The sequence below is a fragment of the Elephantulus edwardii genome, unplaced genomic scaffold, assembly GCF_000299155.1.
Source record: "Elephantulus edwardii isolate Elephantulus edwardi_28Jun2011 unplaced genomic scaffold, EleEdw1.0 scaffold00161, whole genome shotgun sequence".
Classification (NCBI taxonomy): domain Eukaryota; kingdom Metazoa; phylum Chordata; class Mammalia; order Macroscelidea; family Macroscelididae; genus Elephantulus; species Elephantulus edwardii.
The window spans coordinates 2,174,169-2,181,017 of record NW_006399911.1 but is presented as its reverse complement, the minus strand read 5'-3'; positions in this window follow the sequence as shown (position 1 = coordinate 2,181,017).

Sequence of the window (6,849 nt, the reverse complement as noted above, 5' to 3'; positions counted from 1 at the left end):
AAGGGTTAAGTCTGGAGAAGGAGGGTAATACTTTCAGGTGAGAGGAGCTGGCAGGGGGCTGTAGGCCAAAGAAGAAGCCATGTGAAGGCCCACAGGAAGGGAAACAGAAGTCTGGGCTGGCCTGTCAGTGCTTCTAGGCGAACCTGGATGTCACGCTGGGTAAGTGGTGGAGTACCTGAACAAGGTGGGAATCCAGTCACTGGGCCAGTGTGATGGGAATTTATTATACTTAAGAAATAGAACCAAGTAACAGGACCTGGGGAAATGGGGAGTGACGTCCAAGGTCACACTCAGGTCTGGGGCTTTGAGTAACTCCATTCTACTTTGCTAGTCTTGTGCTTGTAAGAAGGGGTTGTTAAGGTCTGTCTGCTGGGGCATGAGGGTCTGACATCTATGGAACAAGTTCTTTTGGGTGAGGTGAAGGAGTCAGAGGAGCTCTGGCCTAGTGGTTACGCTGGCAATCCAAAGGCATGCCAACTCAATGCACCGGCTGCTCCACAGGAGAAAGATGGGCAATCTCCTCCCGTGCAGTTTACTGCCTCTGAAAACCTGCTGGATGGTCAGCTATGAATCAGTTCTGAGATGGAAAACAACACAAGGGGTTGGAGGAATGATTTTCATGGTCCTGCCCTTCTCTTTGCGGCAAGTCTGCTGCGGGATGGAGGACACTTCTCCCTGTCCTCATGTCCAGGTAGACAAGTCCAGGCTGGGGTGCAGGGCCCGGCTCCTGCATTTGAGCCTCAGGTCCGAACCACTTTCTTCAGCTCAGCTTTCTCTATAGCACAGCTGACAGATACACTGCTGATGTCCGCACCTAGCTCTCAGTCAGCTCTGGACCTGGCAAGGGCATGACCTTAAAGGCTCTGTGCTGACATGAAGATATGACTCCAACTCTCTAAATGTGTGTATTTCCCAGTTTGAAATAAGCCTACCAGCTGCCCAATGTTTAGGACGTGTTGTTATAAACATTAACACAGAGGATTTCCTGAAGGTAGGCAATGCATTCCTCCAGGTTTTATCTTTAGATGGAGCAAAAAATCAGCAGTGCCTACATGTATGAAGACTACTGTTTGCCTGGTTGTAGCCCTAGGAAGCTTCGGCTGTGCTACTGTTGGGGATACTGCTTTGCTTTGCCACACAGTATTCCCCTGAGAAAGTGTGTGATTCTTGCCTTTGGTCTGTGTGACTCAGGTGGGAAGTGGGAGCCCCAGCTAGGCACTAACAGCTCTCGGCACCTCAGGGTCTACGTTGTACACAGACCTCACCCTGGCTCCAGTGTGGTACTTGTCCCCTCTTCTCCCCATGTCCTGATATCCCCCATGACACGTGTTTCTGCAAACAGCCTCTGCCTGAGGTGCAGGCTGACAGCAGAGACCGTGCATGTTTGCAATGTCCAGTGTAGAGAGGACTATGTACATGACTATTCTCACACAGCCCTTGGATGGAAGTTGAGGGCCCCAAACACATCTGTTTCACGACTTGGGAAGTCAATCAACAGTATGTGCTGTCCCAGCAGTGGGTACGGCTAAGTGATCCACTTGGTATGCTCAGATCCTGAGTGAGGAGTGACCAAGAGTTCCCGCATCCCTCAGCAGGAAGGGACGTGGGGCAGGTGGAGCGACATGCCTCTCATAAGGTGTCCCCTGGCTTGGACCAACTGGAAGGAGTTGTGATCTCAGGCTGACTTGGAATTGAGTGCCACAGCCCAGCCTCCCTCCAGGGGACAGCCTGGCTCACGACCTCCCTCCTTAACTCTCAGCAAGGTCAGACACTTCTGTGCAGTCACCTGCAGGCACTCGGGTCAGAGGTAGCTTGCAGCTGTTGTCGGTCAGTCTAGCTGTGGCCAGAGTGGTGGGTGGGATAGGTGATGGGGAGGTGGGGGGCAGTGGGGGTGGGGGAGGTGGGGAGACTGTGTGCTTGTCAGCATTCTCTAGCTGCCTGGAGAGTCAGCCCTTGCTCCCACCTCCAACCTATGTGGTCAGGCAGAGGTCAAGTAGATGCGAAGGAGGCCAAGTGCATGCGGAGCTGACCAAGTGCAGATGAAGGCACACTTCCACCCACACCTCATCCTCACCAGCCATGACCAGGCCCACCCTGGCAGTCTCATCAGCATTCACCCCAACCCTCAAAGGCCCTCCATCCTTCAGAACTGCGTAGGCAGGAGCGGCATCCCTTTGCCCCCCTGAGGAAGGGAAGGTGAGAAGGCTACCTTTCACACTGCCCCTGTCCCTCACTGGCCTGCTTCCTGAAAGCCCATTTTAAATTGTACCCACCACCCTCTTTCTGAGACCTCCAGGTCTGCACTGCCTGCCGTGGGAGCTCCTCTCTGGGGCTCTCGAGTCTGCTCCCCTGCTTCCAGACCTCTGGTCAGAGAGGACAGTGAAAGCAACAGTGGGCTGGCCAGACGGAGTCCAGGTGAAACCTCAGGTCCAGCTTCAACCTCTCCCACAGCTGCGTGGGGCTCTATGGCAGTGGGCACTTACCCCAAGGGGGTTGATGTAGGGTTAGCGGAGGGGAGGAGGCTCTGGGAGTGATATGTACATGGGGCCTGGCAGCACTTTGAGCTTGAGAACTGCCCATGCGCAGGCATGCAGGGCTGCTCTCCACCTGAATTCCCATAAACTGGCACCCCTTGCGTCCTCTGCTGGGCCATGAAGGTATCTGGAGGTTCACCCATGTTGGGGTTAAGTCTCTAGAGCCCAAACTGTGCCAGGCGGCCAGCAGGTGTCCTTCTGCTAGACTGCATTCATGCACCTGTGGTGTTCACATATGTGCCCTGTGAGACCAGACACACACATATGTGGGGAGGAAGTGGAGCCCACAACATTTTCTTGGGACTAGAAGAATTCAGAGTAACTGAGCCCCAGAGTTGCCAGTAAGTAGGAGACCATTCAGTCACAGGCAGAGCAAGGGTCTAAAGGACAGATGTCCTAGCCTCCAGCTGTGGCAGGTGTGGACAGAGGCCCTGAGAAGTCCAGCTGGGGCTAGTGTGCCCAGAGGGTTCGATGTAGCATGGCCTACCTGTACCACAGCGGGTGGGTGCTGAAGGCCTGGAGTCATAGGGGGCAGGATCCCGCCACCGGAGAGTCATCCAGTGCCCTCCTGGAACCTGGGCCCGGAACCACCACACTGGCAGTGCCAGGGGCCATACTGATGAGATCTGGAAGGAGAGGGCAGTGGGAGGCTGTGACAGTCCTGGATCAGACCTGTTCCCAATGGGTCTGTGGATTTCTGAGGGGTGGTCTCATGAGCCAAATCCCTGAAAGGAGGATTAAGCCTGGAAGGTGGTAAGGTAGGCTCCAGGGGACCAGTCCTGTGCTAGGCTGGTAAAGGAGGGAGTATGCAGCCCAGCCCTAGAATTCTGCTGGACAGAGGACAAGAGGGATGAGAACAAGAGACAGCAGGCAGGGCTATAGCAGGGGAAGGCAAGCTTGGGAGAGGGACAGAGCTAGCATGGGAGGTACCCAGGGGTTGCCTGAGGAGCTAAATGGTGGAAGACAGTGGCCAGTCCCTTAATCAGCTGGCTCCTATAAAAAAGGCCTCCTTGGTGTTGACCCCATGGTGACCCAGCAGCTCCTCAGGTTTCTGTCCAGTCCTTCAGCCTTAAGAGCTGATAGGCCTCAGGCTGGGATCAGAACCAACTTTATGAGTGGAGATCCTTGGGCAGATGGTAGGAGTTGGGACATGGAGATGTGGAGATAGTGGTGCTGGGTGGCAGAGAGGTGTGGCTGTATGTGTGGTAGAGGGAGCTCAAGAATTGCTGAGGGCCACCATGCAGCCACAAAGGCAAAAGATGGTATTGGTTGCCCAAGGAGTGACTCTGAAAGGAAGGAGTGAGGAAGAAAGATGTTACCAATTAGCACTGAACCTGAAGGGGAAGGCTGGAGGTAGGAGGCATTCTGAGGGCAGAGTGCTTGAAATGATACAGGCAGGGACCAATGCAGAGCCAGGAAGGTGAGATTACTAGCCTAGAGCTGTGAAGAGGGCCTTGCAGAAATGGGGAAGGACCTCAAGGGAGGATGCTAAGTGGAAACAGGCAAGGTATTAGGTAAGGGGGAGAACAGGAGGAGGTGGAAGGAGTGCTAGGCAGGGAGAGGAAGGGGATAGGAGTCTTCAGGGAGGAGGTGTATGCCAGGTAAGAGAAGGACAGGGTCTCAAGCAAGGAGAGGTGGGAGTTCCAGGGAGCCTGTCAGGCAGAGGCTAGAGGGAGGTGCCAGGTTGAGGCATGAGGAAGGTGCAGGCATAAGGAGTAGGGGTATCCTAGACAGGGGAGTGGGGGTGGGCAGGCTGGAGGGAGAAAGGGAAGTACAAGAAAGGAGGAAAGGTAGGGGCTGTAGGCAAGGAGATGAAAGGGGAAGGGGAAAGGTGATAAGCAGGGAGGAGTGGGATAGGAGGGGGGAGGACATTGCAGGCAGAGGGAGGAGGGAGATGGCAGGCAGGGGAGGAGGGGAATGATAGGCAGAGAGAGGAGGGCAATGGTGGGTAGAGGGAGGAGGGGGATGGGAGGAAGATGAGGAGGGGGTTGGGAGGCAGGGGAAAGATGGAGGTGACAGGCTACAGGAGGAGGCAAATGACAGGCACAGGGAGGAGGGAGATGACAGGTGGAGGGAGGAGGAGAATGGCAGGCAGGGAAGGGGGAGATGGCAGGCCGGGAGAAGGCAGATGGCAGGCAGAGGGAATAGGAGATGGCTGGTAGGGAGGAGGGAGATGCCAAGCACAGGGAGGAAGGGATGGCAGGCAGGGAGGAGGGAGATGGCAGGCAGGGGAGGATAGTATAGCAGGCAGGAGGCGGAGGAGATGCCAGGCAGAAGGAGAATGATGCCAGACAGGGGAGGAGGGACATGGCAAGCAGGGGAGGAGGGAGACTGTGGACAAGGGAGGAGGGAGATGCCAAACAGAGGGAGAAGGGGATGCCAGATGGGGGAGGGGGAGGATGGCAGGCAGGAGACAAGGGAGATGCTAGACAGGAGGAGGAGGGAGATGGCAGGCAGGGGGATAAGGGGATGCCAGACAGGGGAGGAAGGGGATGCCAGACAGAAGGAGGAGGGAGGTAGCAGGCAGGGGAGGAGGGAGATGGCAGGCAGCGGGAAAAGATGATGCCAGGCAGGGAAGGAGGAGGGAGATGGCAGGAAAGGGAGGAGGGAGACGGCAGGCAGGGCGAAGAGTGAGAAGGTAGGCAAGAAAGAGGATGATGGCAGGCAGAGGGAGGAGGGGAGGGCAGGCAGCGGGATGAGGGGGATGCCAGGCAGGGGTGGAGGGGGATGCTAGGCAAGGCGAGGAGAAGGGATGCTAAGGGAGGCAAAGTGGTGGCTGCCAGGAGAGGGGGCGGGTGCAGGCGCAGCGCGGCGAGCCCAGCTGGGCGGGCGTCCTCGCCCGGGGCGCGGGGGCGGCGCGGCGCGGGTCGCTCACCTGATCCCCGGGGAGCCCGGCCTGAAGGCGGCAGCCCGCTCCCGCTCGGCGGCGCCCAGCTCCACCGGCGCCTGCGCCGCTGCGGCCCGAGCGGGGGAGGCGCAGGGAGCGTCTGCAAAGAGCGCGGAGCTCAGCCGCCAGTTAGGGATCGGCGCAGAAAGCCAGCGACCATCTCCCATCATGTGCTCTTACTTCGCTGGCAACGCCAAGAAAGGCTTTGCCAGGCCTGTTTGCATCTCCAGTCTACACGGAGATCCATTGTAGAAGGGTAGATGCACCTCACACGATGTGTAGGCGCACCTCACACACATCCACCCCATCAGCCAAAATAACAAGAATGCTCTCAGATATGACCTACACTGAGATCACAGATCATACCCGAGGCTTTAGTTCCTTAAGTTCAGGCACTACCTCCGGAGAAGGTTCTGACTGATGACAATAAACTCTTATGTACTTGAGTCTTGAGTCCTAACACAATGGTCCCTTCTCAAAGTGTGCACACATAAGCAGGGGCTCATCAAGGTCCTGCCAGATGGGCAGCCAGGAGAAGCCTTGGACTGTCACAGGAGACTGCGCAAAAATACTAGTGAAAAGCATAATCCCTGGTGCCAGTTTTAGTCAATAAGCCAGGTAAAGCGCATGGTTAGGGCATCAACCAAACAAGGGCACCAGTTGTCCAAAGTAAACACCCACAGGACGCAAACTGGACAGATAGTAGGCAAAGATCACCACAGTGGAAGGGAGCTGGCAGGACATTAAGCAAAACTGATACCATTTTATTAATCGTCAGTTATATCTTCTTTTTTAATGTACAGCCAGTAGGGTATAAAGTCACATTCAGTTCTCTGTGTAGTAACAGGTCAGGGATACTACAATTGAGAGATATTTAGTCCATAACTTCCCTATCTAAGCACTATTCTAGACGTTTTTGAATGATCATCGGTAGTATTTTGCTTGCATGTGATATTAATGAAATTTTTCTTCCCCCCACCCACTAGTTTATTTACAAAACTCAAATACAAATTTGAACAAATTCTTTCAGTCCCCGCCTACCCTCATCAAATTGTACGTTCTGTTGAATCACCTTTCTAGGGAATGGGAACAAACAAAGACAACTTCCAATCCTTTGGCCAACTATCTTCCAAATTTCCTAGTAGACTGGTAAGCGCATTCAGGGATGTATCTGTTAATTGAAACAAGTCAATTAGTATGGCATTGATTCCTGGAGCCTTATTTTTGCCAGCCCCTTCAGTGCAGCTTCACTTTCCTCTTTCTTTCATTACCACTGGCTCCTGCTCTTATGGTAAATCCTGACACTTTTCAGGGTCCATTAATTTTTTTTTTTGGTACACCAGGGATGTGTCCTGTCTCCATACCTTTTCAACCTGTATGCAGAGCAGATTATCTGAGAGGCTGGGCTCTATGAGGAGAAGTGTGGTG